The 13,133-nt window shown below is 32.8% G+C and overlaps 1 long non-coding RNA gene across 1 annotated transcript; it reads right to left on the bottom strand.

Annotated features, from left to right (window-relative positions):
• Positions 1 to 6,660: 6,660 nt before the first annotated feature.
• LOC139500714 (uncharacterized) lies at positions 6,661 to 12,587 on the bottom strand. The gene is made up of 4 exons (XR_011658336.1): positions 10,600 to 12,587; positions 8,853 to 8,922; positions 8,465 to 8,524; positions 6,661 to 7,225 (listed from the first exon to the last, which is right to left on the bottom strand). It is a non-coding gene; the product is annotated as an uncharacterized lncRNA (long non-coding RNA).
• Between the last annotated feature and the right edge of the window lie 546 nt (positions 12,588 to 13,133).

Genomic DNA, 13,133 nt, shown 5'->3' with positions numbered 1-13,133 from the left:
AAAATTGACTTTTGTGAGACAAAATTGACTTTTGTGAGACAAAATTGACCAATGTGAGACAAAATTGACCAATGTGAGACAAAATTGACCAATGTGAGACAAAATTGACCAATGTGAGACAAAATTGACTTTTGTCTCAACAAAATTGACAAAATTGACTTTTGTGAGACAAAATTGACCAATGTAATCAACAAAATTGACAAAATTGACTTTTGTGAGACAAAATTGACCAATGTAAACAAAATTGACTTTTGTCTCAACAAAATTGACAAAATTGAATTTTGTCTCAACAAAATTGACAAAATTGAATTTTGTCACACAAAATTGAATTTTGTCTCACAAAAGATAATTTTGTCTCACAAAAGTCAATTTTGTCTCACTTAAGTTAATTTTGTCTCACAAAAGTCAATTTTGTCTCACTAAAGTTAATTTTGTCTCTTGTCTCACTAAAGTTAATTTTGTCTCTTATCTCACACAATTGACTTTTGTGATTTAATTTCCATATCAGGTAACAAAAGTCAATTGTGTATGCAAATATGTTTATATTTGCATACCTTTTAGACAAAATTGACTTTTGTCATGACAAAAATGAGTTTTGTCTACAAAAATGAATTTTGTCTACACAAATGAATTTTGTCTACACAAATGAATTTTGTCTACACAAATGAATTTTGTCATCACAAAATTGAAGTTCTCATAAAACAAGTCTGTAGCACATAGTTTTGTATGACAAAAATGATTTTGTTATGACAGAATTGAATTTTGTACAAAACCACAAGAGTCCCATTCGGCGCCCCGTAGTTCCGGGGGGTTAAAAATACCTCCTTTTTTTCGATTGATTTTTAATTATGGGAACACATCGTGGTGTTCCAGGGATTGGAACCCTTTTAAAAATGGATGGATCAGCGCCCGATATATATACTGACTTAGTGTAAAAGAGGGACGAAAGATACCAGAGGGACAGTCAAACTCATATATCGAAAATAAACTGACAACACCATGGCTAAAAATAAAAAAGACAAATAATAGTACACATGACACAACATAAAAAACTAAAGAATAAGCAACACGAACCCCAAATAGCTTACATGGTAAAACTAAATTAATCCTCATTGGCGGATCCTGTGGGTTGCAAGCCCCCTCATTTCTCCTGTTTTTCTTAATCATGTGAACATCTCATGGTGTTTAATAGACTGAAACCCCCTCCCCTCCCCCTGTAGAATGGCTAGATCCGCGCTCGATCCTGATAAAATTTAAAACCAATTATTATTATCAATTAATTCAATTCTACATAAGCTGAGTGATACATTACGGACGAACGTACAAAAGTACGGATTATGGTAATTTCGTTATAACAGAATAGTGAAAGTATATTAACACACGCACTGACCTGTAATTCAGAAGGTAGTATATCTAACAAGATATAAACACTCTACTGAGGTAAAAGACAACTGATTATAGATAGATAACTATAAGTCAAAGTTAACCATGCACTACTAGGTAGTTATACATTCTGTATACAGGAAGTAAAACATATCTTAATAGCTAAACAAGTGTGGACACAGATGAGTGTGGATAGTATGTTTGGATGTTTGACAGTATCTTATGATTAAAGGAGCTCTATGTTTTTCCTATATGGTGTTATTAACTGTGTTGCACGATGACAACCAATCTGAGCATTAGGAGTGTTATTTATTTAATTTGTTTGTATGTTAAAGACCGTCATGGAGGACACAGTAATTGCATTAGTTACCAAATGATTATGATAGAATATGTTCTAAATCTTTGATTTTGGATACATTTGGTAGCTAGGAGAGCAACACATAATAGGTTCATTTTTTCACGTTTTTTTTCTAAATGGGAGATGATATCTAGATTTGAGAACATGATATAAGGAGCCTGTAATTCAGTGGTTGTCGTTTGTTTATGTGTTGCATATTAGTTTTTCGTTTATTTTTTTAACATAAATAAGGCCATTAGTTTTCTCGTTTGAATTGTTTTACATTGTCATTTTGGGGCCTGTTATAGCTGATTATGCGGTATTGGCTTTGCTCATTATTGATGGCCATACGGTGACCTGTAGTTGTTAATTTCTGTGTCGATTTGGTCTCTTGTGGAAAACTGTCTTATTGGCAATAATACCAAATTGTTTTTATATGTATTTGCTTACTATTTGTATGGTTCTATTTATATTACTTTGTGGTGGATCGTCAGTATCATAAGATTTTTTTTTTTTTGTTAAAATGTCAAATTGTTCTTCAGATTAGAATACATTTAATGGGTTTTAGTAATGAGAATGCCGACATGATGCTTGGGGCTAGATGAGCTAGGAAGAAACGTCTGTGCTGATTTTTATTAATTCTTTGATTATATGTCCTCCAAAGCTCGTCGAAGCAAAGAACAATTTTGACCAATATGAAAATGATTTCACCAAAAGAACCTTTGTGAGCATGCTTCAAAGACTCACGACTGCTCCATAAGTAATCTGATAGAATTTCAAGCATGTCAAGTGGATATTTATAATATCAACATCTACTTAATTAGTCTTAATATGTCTAAATATGTAAAAAAAGTTAAAGTATTCAAAAGTATTGCCAAATTATTCCTTTTCATTTTTTTGTTGTTATATGGATACAAATATAACTGATGCATGTACCAATACAGTATTTGTTTTGGTATGAAACTGTAGTAATTAACATTTACTGTATCAATGTTAATTCACACAAATTAAGAAATAAACAAATGAATGAAAAATGTTGTGAAGATGTACAATGAAAGATAGTTTTAGAAATCGATTTCGATTTTTTTAACATAATTGAAGGACCATTTATACTCAGGAACGAGTCATCAGTAGGTAGTACAGATGTATTAAAACAACCTAGCATATAATATTGTCGACTAAATTTGTTAATTTTTTTTTAATTTGGTCAATGGACATATTGACAAATACTTGTACATGAGAGTTGTCTGTCAAATCTTTATTTCACAAAGAATGAATTGCATATCAATGAACTGAGCTCAAAGCAACGTACTTTAATAATACACTTAGACAAAGAGCTAAATCCAGTGATATACTTTGTACTACAGGTTCTTCATGAACGTCCATCGACCAAAACCATATCTCAATAACATTCCATACGACATGGTTGGATTCAGAAGTCCTGAAAAAGACATGATTTTTTTCCCGTATTTTAAGTATATATGCACAGCTAGGTTAAAAATTTTGTTGTGGTATAATCATTCAGTATCTAGCAACTATCAATTTGCGAAATGCACATATTGATATAGGTTGAGTGCCCCTCTGTTGGAAATAAGAACACACCTCCATCTAATTTCAGTCAACTGATGAAGAAACATTCAAAACTATAAAATGGTATCTAAGACTTGTCAGTGTCTATTTACCATTGCCACTGAATCAATGATATATGTACACATAATTATATACATGTAAGACTAAAACTGACATTCGGTCTTTACTACATCTTCGTTCCACAAGTCATTTTCAAATCTGACTTCATGATAAAATAAGATTCCATATCTACACAACCAATGAAAATCAAATACCCCTTATAGACTAGCATTGCAATCCCAGTTTTCTAAAATGGTAGCTAGGTGGAACCTAAAACTAAAAAATTTGAAAAAATATATCTCAAATATTTCAAATGCATGTACATGTAATGATATAAATTCTCCAAAAATCGCTATATTTTTCTTTTTTAGTCTTCTGTTAGAGACTGTATATTGACCTCTAGATGTCTTTCAATTGCATTCAGTTTGGTGTGGGTTGATGTTTGATTGTTGTACATATTACAACCAGATGCTCCACAGGGTGCAGCTTTATACGACCACAGAGGTCAAACCTGGAACAGTTGGGGAACCCCAAGAATTCATTTTTTGAAGAAATCTAATAAAGTTCAGTTTTGAACCCTTAATTATAAGACCTTAATGACGTAGACCAATTAAAAAAAATAAATATAAAGATTCTGAATACACGGTTAGATTCAGCATTTCAAGGAACTCCAATAATTAATTTTTTTTATGAAATCAATCATAACCTTCCTTTTGTGGACATTGAACTTGTGTTGAAATTTCATTGATTTCTATTCACTTATACTTAAGTAATTGTGCGAAAACCAAGAAAAATGCTTATTCGAGCCCTTTTTTTGCCTATAATTCCTGAACTATTGGGACCCAGCCCCCAAAATCAATCCCAACCTTCCTTTAGTGGTATTGAACCTTCTGTTTAAAATTTATAAAAATCCATTCACCAAAACTAAAGTTATTGTCTGGAAACTAAATGTGTCTTCGGACGAAGAGAAATCATAAGACCATAGTAAGTATTTTAAAAAGGTCGGGCCCATCTGTCCACCCATGGTTCTATGGATATTTTTTGTCCCATCTTTCTCAGGGGCTACATTACAATGATTTCTGAAATTTAGATTCAAGTTTTATGAGTCGGCTATACCCTGTGATGCGTTTTCAGATTCATCAATCAACAACTTCCTGTTTACCAAACAATAACATCTTTTTATACTATTGATATAATGCCGTCACAGCAGGGGTATCATCAGACTGAGTGAGCAGTAGCTCATAGTTTTACTTGTTTATTCTTTGTCATGAATATCAAAATTATAAGTGAACAAAAACCAAAGAAATAGCAAAACAGATGCCACACTTGCACTATCGTGGTAATAAGTTTCAAGTTGATTGGACTTTAACTTCGTCAAACACTACCTTGACCAAAAACTTAAACCTAAAGTGGGACAGACTGGCGGATGAACGAACTAACGGACGCACAGTCCGGAAATCATAAAAACAGTTATTTCTGAAGAAAATTCTTCTAAAAAGGAAAACGATCAGAATAAGATCTACAAATATGTCAACATGACTGAGATTGCAGTTACCTCATAAATACAAATACTTGGTGTGCAAGTTTTACTGGTCCTGTAGAAAACTTATTTCAAATAAAATAGAACATCTTAAATTTTACATTGATGTTGTTAATTAAGCCTGGAAATTTAAATACAATTTGAATAAAAAAAATCTAAAAGGTTTACCTATTCAAAACAGTAGTTAAATCTTTGGATAATGATTTTGTTGGTATAAGTATTGATTTTTTATGCCCCACCTACGATAGTAGAGGGGCATTATGTTTTCTGGTCTGTGCGTCCGTTCGTCTGTTCGTCCGTCTGTCCGTTCGTCCGTCCGTTCGTCCGTCCGTCTGTCCCACTTCAGGTTAAAGTTTTTGGTCAAGGTAGTTTTTGATGAAGTTGAAGTCCAATCAACTTCAAACTTAGTACATATGTTCCCTATGATATGATCTTTCTAATTTTAATGCCAAATTAGAGTTTTTATCCCAATGTCACGGTCCACTGAACATAGAAAATGAAAGTGCCAGTGGGGCATTTGTGTACTGAGGACACATTCTTGTTTATTAGTAAATTAAAACCATATAAAATATAACACATATGTTCTTTCAGGGTACTACAATCTGTAGATACCTATATTTTGGCTGTGCAACAAGGTCATGTTTTTCTCTGACTGGTAATGGTGTCTTTATACTTAATTCTTTGGATGTTGAATGTGTAGCAATTGATATTTTGTCTAAGATACATAACTTTTTTATTAATTGTTTTGTCACTTAAACTGTGAGTACTCTCTAATCTGTACTTTTTATCTCACAAGGCGATAAGGGCCAAGCGAGCTCTTCTTGATCACTTGGCATCTGTCTAATAGTTGAAATCTGTGTTGAAAGTCTTTAAAAAGAAATAGGGTTTAAAACAGGTAACATTATCAATTGCAATGACCTATGAAAATAACGAAAATTTTAGATAAACCAACTTACAATAATCTGATACTTATATTAGTTGGAACCCTGTCATGAAAACTCAATGCAGACCAAAAAACATGAAAATAAGGTCAAGGTCAGATGTACCTCATCAGACAAACACGTTAACCTTTCAATCATTCTGTATACCAAATACAGTTAACTTATTTTTATGCCCCACCTACGATAGAAGAGGGGCATTATGTTTTTTTTAATATCTTTTATAACTCTTTTTTACTTCGAAGAAATAATCCTAATAAAAACAAGAGTGCACATGCTGAAATGTCTTGCCTTCTTTACCAATCATTAATAGTACCGGTATGTTGATAGTCCTAAATATAAAGCTTTATTACAATTGTCATATAAACTTAACATAAACATTGACCTTAATGAACCATGAAAATAAGGTCATGGTCAGATGAACCATGCCAGGCAGACATGTACAGCTAACAATTCTTCCATACACCAAATATAGTTGACCTATTGCATATAGTATTTGAAAAAAAACTTAACTTTGACCAATGAACAATGAAAATGAATGAGGTCAAGGTCAGATAAAACCTGCATGCTAGACATGTACATCTTACAATCATTCCATACAACAAATATAGTAGACCTATTACATACAATATAAGTAAAACAGACCAAAACACAAAAACTTAAATAAAACCACTGAACCATGAAGTTGAGGTCAAGGTCAGATGACACCTGCCAGTTGGACATGTACACCTTATAGTCCTTCCATACACCAAATATACAAGACCTATTGCTTATAGTATCTAAGATATGGACTTGACCACCAAAACTTAACCTTGTTCACTGATTTGAATTGTTGATTATAAAGGGAATCATTTGGGCTGGCCTGGTCCCCTCTTAGGCAGTCAGGAGTAAAAACCAACTCAAAACCCAAACATTTTTATTTGGGTTCAAAAACTTAGTAGTTAAAATATTAAACAGGGGACTAGTTTCATATTCTCTTTTCATAGTGTTCTGCCATCAAAATCCTACTACTTTGGATTGTAACCAACAAAATTCATTTCACAAAGCACTTGTAAGGCTTAAATGTACATAACTTAAAAATATATTTAAACCTATGTACGTCTTGTGGGTACTTTGAGAAACCATATGGCATATCTTTGGGACCCCTCAAAAAACAATAATTTCAGTTTAATTTTTTATCAATCACAAAACAATAATTGAATGCAATTAATATAAATAAAAAAAATTCTATAATTTGTAATTCAATACAGCAATATAAATACAATTTGTTAAAAAATCATTCTGCTTACAAGACTACTGCCTACAGATTGTTCAAATAGAGAAAGTGACAGTTCATTCGATTGTTTGCAGGATTATTGAGGATTTTACCATACAAGGCAGCAACTGTTACACTTTCAACTGAAAAGAAATAAAGTTAAGTTTCAATTATTTTATCAAAATAATCTTAAGGGTATATAATAAAATTCAATTTAAAAAAAAACACATATCAATGAATGTGAAAACTCTTTCTTATTTTTGCTACTTCATTTTACTGAAATCTGTCAATACACAAAAATAAATTTTCCAAACTTTACAATAATGAGACTTGACATCAAATACCTGAGCAATTATTGGAAATATTTAACACAGTGAATGCAGAAGCTGCTGGTAAGTTTACTTAAAAGTAAAATTTAATGAATATTTTGTTATTTGTTGTTTTATTGACCCTTACTCAGATCCAAACAAAAATTTTTCCATGATAAAAAAGTAGAAATAAATTCTTTTGAAATTTGTAATGAAAATATGAATGACTGAATGTAAAGCAGTTATCATACATGATCATCTTTTTTATGATAGCTAAGTTTTACTTGATATCAAATTATCTCCCCTTCACATCTGGCCCAAGACCACAATTAATGAACCCACTTTTTCGTTAAAGTTCCCTTTAATTAATTGTAGTGTATTTTTTCTTTATTTTTTTTTCTTTCCCTTTTTCATACATTTCTTAGTTTTTCTGGGGTGGAAATGAAAGAAGAGAGCTGAAATAAACTTTTGGATGTTTTATTTTAACTGATTTTGATAAGGAGAGAGTGATTCGGCCAGGTGCAAAAAGGTAGTATTTACACTTTTCGGAACATCTCTTGACTTGCCTATAGGGGTATGGATGTGTATTGGTCAAATTTGTATGATGTAAACATGCAATTTTTCTGAAAATTGCATATATTTTTGGACTTGAACTGTACATTGCACACACCAAAAAATAGACAAAAAGAATAGCCAAATTTTTGTTAATGCGACAAAATGTTATAAAGAACTGATAGAGGAATTAATTGTAGTCTTAGGCCTAATCTTGTTCAGGGCAAGGGAGACAAATCAGTAAATATAGATACACTTCTAAAGTAAAGGTACAACATTTTACATTGACATATATTTAGGATAGCTATATAGATATCTAGGGGCATTTAAAATTAGAAACATGTATCTCAATGTAGTTAACATTTGATTATTATATGTCTGTTTATTTAATATGGTGCATGTATAATTAATTTGTCAAAAAATGAATGTATATCCTATAAGCTGTACTTGCTTTTGGAATAAAGTATTATTATTATTATTAATAAATAAATTTAAATTGTTTGTTGATTAATAAATTCTTACCTTAAAACAGCTCTAATAACTCCCCAAGCAAGTAACCCCAAGGAAACTTGTGATGCTAACCTGTAAAACAAAGTTCATGGTCAGTTATACTCAACTTTCAAAAAATATGTACATCATAATAATTGTTTAAAAGTTCTCAGATAACAACAAAATTCTGCAAGAAAATAATTGATATTCAAAATCAAACTAATGGTTCTGTTTTTTGACCTTTGTAAGGTTTTTTTTTTTTTATCTCTCCAACACAGTCCCGATTTACATTTTCAATTTTATTAAGTTATCAAAAAATAAACTTGTATTTCATCATATTGTATAGTATTTCAAACCTTAAATTTTTTTATTGATGTCAAATACTATTGAAAGTATTAAAAATAAAAGCTTTAATACCTACCAACATGTTAACAATATCAGATATCCATGTCTTACTCCCAACACAAGGAAAACATTGTAATTTCAACAATCTGAAATAAAAAAAAAATGTTTAAAAGATAATACCCTAGTCCCACTAGGCCACGATCGCACTACGATCTGTGAAAAAAATGCAAATTTTGATGATCGTAGTGCGATCGTGTAGATCGCAGTAAGGTCGTATCACGGTCGTGGTGAGGTCTTCAAGATCGTGAAGAGCGTGGCCAACTTTGAACATGTTCAAAACAATCGTGGTGCGGTCGTGGCGAAATCAGGTCGTAGTAGAAGCGTAGTGAGAGCGCACTAAGATCGTAGTAAGATCGCAAAGGTCGCTGTACAATCGTAGTGAGAGCGTAGCGAAAGCGTGATTCTATTCGGAGAGACTGCGCTACGATCGCACACCGACGTTATAAAGACCTCACTACGACCATCACGTTCTCACTGTGACCCAACTACGCTTCCACTACGACTATACCACGCTGTTCACGACCATAGTACGATTCTAGCACGCCCTTGACGTCCTCATCACGCTCTTCTTACGACCTGACTACGTTCGCACTACGACAATCATTCTCATTGTCATTTTCACATAAAATATATAAAAAATGCTCCCTAGATTTTGTTTGTTTGAATGTAATTATCCATTTGCTCTAACGGTTCAACCATGCTTCTTGTTTTTATATAGATTAGACCGTTGGTTTTCCAGTTTAAATGGTTTAACACTAGTAATATTTTGGGTCCTTTATAACGTGCTGATTGATGTGAGCCAAGGCTCCGTGTTGAAGGCCTTACCGTGGCCTATAATGGTTTTCTTTTATAAATTGTTACTTGGATGGAGAGTTGTCTCATTGGCACACATACCACATCTTCCTATATATATTGATACATCTATGTCATCTCTGCTATCGTTCACTAAAATATCGTCATTGAGCTTCATGGACCAGCAATAGGTTGTAATTTAGGTTGGATTGGTCGGTCAAACATCTCTGCTTGATCAGGATTCGTTACTTTGCTCCCTCTGCCTCTACATCAACTCCTACCACCATGCCCATGTGTTCTGGCAGATTTTGGTGGCATGACTGTATTGTTTCCGAGAAATCTACGATTTAATCAGAAATAGAAGGAATTGAACTGTATTGATATGGAACACGATGTTGACGTTATTGCTGAGAACGTAGTAAGATCGCGCTATGAACGTAGTATAATCGTGGTAAGAACGTGTAATAATCGCAGTAAGATCGTGTTGCAATCGGATAACTCGTGGTATGGTCGTAGTGAGAACGTGAAGAGCGTAGAAAGGTCTTGATAAGCGTAGTGAGGTCGCAGAATAAGCGCGGTGAGAACGTGGTATAATCGTAGCGGGATCTTTGTAGAAGCGTAGAGAGGACGTAGTAGCATCGTGAAAGCAACGAAAATTTACATTTTCATGCCGCTCATACCGCGACCTCACCACGATCTAAATTTATTTTAGATCGCGGTGAGCGTGGTACGATCGTGGTCTAGTGGGACTGGGGCTTAAAATAAAGAAGAGAAGCATAATTATGCCTTGTATCATTTCTTATAAATTTGTTATATAATATCTTCAAAATATTGACTTTAATACAAGTTATAAAAAAATGTTATGAAATGATGCAGATATCTTCAATATTACACAAAAAACTTTAATAAATAAAAAGTTTTAAAAGTCTATAATAATATTATTATAAATTTTGAGGAACATTTCAACTCACCACAGATTTTTCCTGGTAAAGCCTCAGACTTGGTTGAAGATATAATTGACCATCTTCCTTAGAGCTGCTATCATAACTGCCAAGGAGGTCCATGTCCTCGTTATTTTATTGTCCATTTGCTTTCAGAAATATCATTATACATGTATAAAAAAAAAAATATCAGATGCACTTTACAGTTTTAACAAAATCAGTTTTTTTTTAAATTTCCCCTCATCAAATCAATGGTTACGTTACCCACTATTTCTCAAACCCTCCAAATCTATTATCTATATATAGAGCTCTGCTTACATATTTTTTTTTATTTACAGAGCTCTAAATAATAGTCATTTTAGCTAGTATACATCTGATATTTAAATAAAATGTGTACAAAAGTGAATATTTAAATAAAAAAAGTTATATTCCCTATAAACACTTAGGAAATTTAAAGTATGAGGAGTATAACAAGGGAATTACCTCCCCTTGTCTTGAAAATAGAGGGACCCTGTCGAGACTCCACATCCTTCCTATATTCAACAACAATACAAAATATAGTACATGTATAATTAAAATGAAAAATAATACGGTATGTAAAAACTACAACACATTTCAAAAACTAATTTAGTACTTTAACTTTTACCTAAGGGCCTTGGTGGCAGTGGTCTAAGAAGTATCATTGTATCTCTAGCATGTCAAAATGAGGTTGAGAATTCAAACCCAACCTGTGGTAGGTGTGTTTGACTCAAAGCTTAATTGACAGTTCCCTGGGGGAAAAGTTGGTGGGTATCTACTGTTACTTTTATCTTTTTCAACCCATAAAAAATGGCCATCAAGATATTACAAATTGGGCTGAAAGTGGCATTATACACCAAAATTCAATCAATCAATCTTTTTTCACCAATATGTTCCTTTACTCTGCTTCTTGTGAAATAATTGTAATTTGTTTAGCTTAAAGCACTGCAAAAAAAAAACTAGAGGCTCTAAAGAGCCTGTGTCGGTCACCTTGGTCTATGTGAATATTAAACAATGGACACAGATGGATTCATGACAAAATTGTGTTTTGGTGATGGTGATGTGTTTGTAGATCTTACTTTACTAAACATTCTTGCTGCTTACAATTATCTCTATCTATAATAGTACTTTCTGTGGAAAATGTTATTGAAAATCTTCAAATTTTAAGAAAATTGTTAAAAATTGACTATGAAGGGCAATAACTCCTTAGGGGGTCAATTGACTATTTTGGTCATACTGACTTATTTTTAGTTCTTACTTTGCTGTACATTATTGCTGTTTACAGTTTATCTCTATCTATAATAATATTCAAGATAATAACAAAAAAAACAGCAAAATTTCCTCAAAATTACCAATTCAGGGGCAGCAACTTAACAACCAATTATCCGATTCATCTGAAAATTCCAGGGCAGATAGATCGTGACCTGATCAACAATTTTACTTCCTGTCAGATTTGCTCTTGATGCTTTGGTTTTTGAGTTATAAGCCAAAAACTGCATTTTACCCCCATGTTCTATTTTTAGCCATGGAGGCCATCTTGGTTTGTTGGCCAAGTTACCGGACACATTTTTTAAACTAAATACCCCAATGATGATTATGGCTAAGTTTGGTTAAATTTGGCCCAGTAGTTTCAGAGGAGAAGATTTTTCTAAAAGATTACTAAGATTTACGAAAAATGGTTAAAAATTGACTATAAAGGGCAATAACTCCTAAAGTGGTCAACTGACCATTTTGGTCAGATTGAATTATTTGTAGATCTTACTTTGCTCAACATTATTGCTGTTTACAGTTTATCTGTATCTATAATAATATTCAAGATAACCAAAAACAGCAAAATTTCCTTAAAATTACCATTTCTGGGGCAGCAATCCAACAACGGAATGTCCGATTCATCTGAAAATTTCAGGGCAGATAGATTGTGACCTGATCAACAATTTTACTTCCTGTCAGATTTGCTCTAAAGGCTATGGTTTTTGGGTTATAAGCCAAAAACTGCATTTTTCCCCTATGTTTTATTTTTAGCCATGGCGGCCATCTTGGTTGGTTGGCCGGGTCACCGGACACATTTTTTTAATTAGATACCCCAATGATTATTATGGCCAAGTTTGGTTAAATTTGGCTCAGTAGTTTCAGAGAAGATTTTTCTAAAAGATTACTAAGATTTACGAAAAATGGTTAAAAATTGACTATAAAGGGCAATAACTCCTAAAGGGGTCAACTGACCATTTTGGTCAGATTGACTTATTTGTAGATCTTACTTTGCTCAACATTATTGCTGTTTACAGTTTATCTTTATCTATAATAATATTCAAGATAATAACCAAAAACAGGAAAATTTCCTTAAAATTACCATTTCAGGGGCAGCAACCCAACAACAGAATGTCCGATTCATCTGAAAATTTCAGGGCAGATAGATCTTGACCTGATGAACAATATAACCCCCATGTCAGACTTGCTCTAAATGCTTTGGTTTTTGAGTTATAAGCCAAAAACTGCATTTCACCCCTATGTTCTATTTTTAGCCATTGTGGCCATCTTGGTTGGTT

This window comes from Mytilus edulis, chromosome 13 (genome assembly GCF_963676685.1).
Source record: "Mytilus edulis chromosome 13, xbMytEdul2.2, whole genome shotgun sequence".
NCBI lineage: Eukaryota > Metazoa > Mollusca > Bivalvia > Mytilida > Mytilidae > Mytilus > Mytilus edulis.
This window is presented reverse-complemented; position numbering and strand designations above follow the sequence as displayed.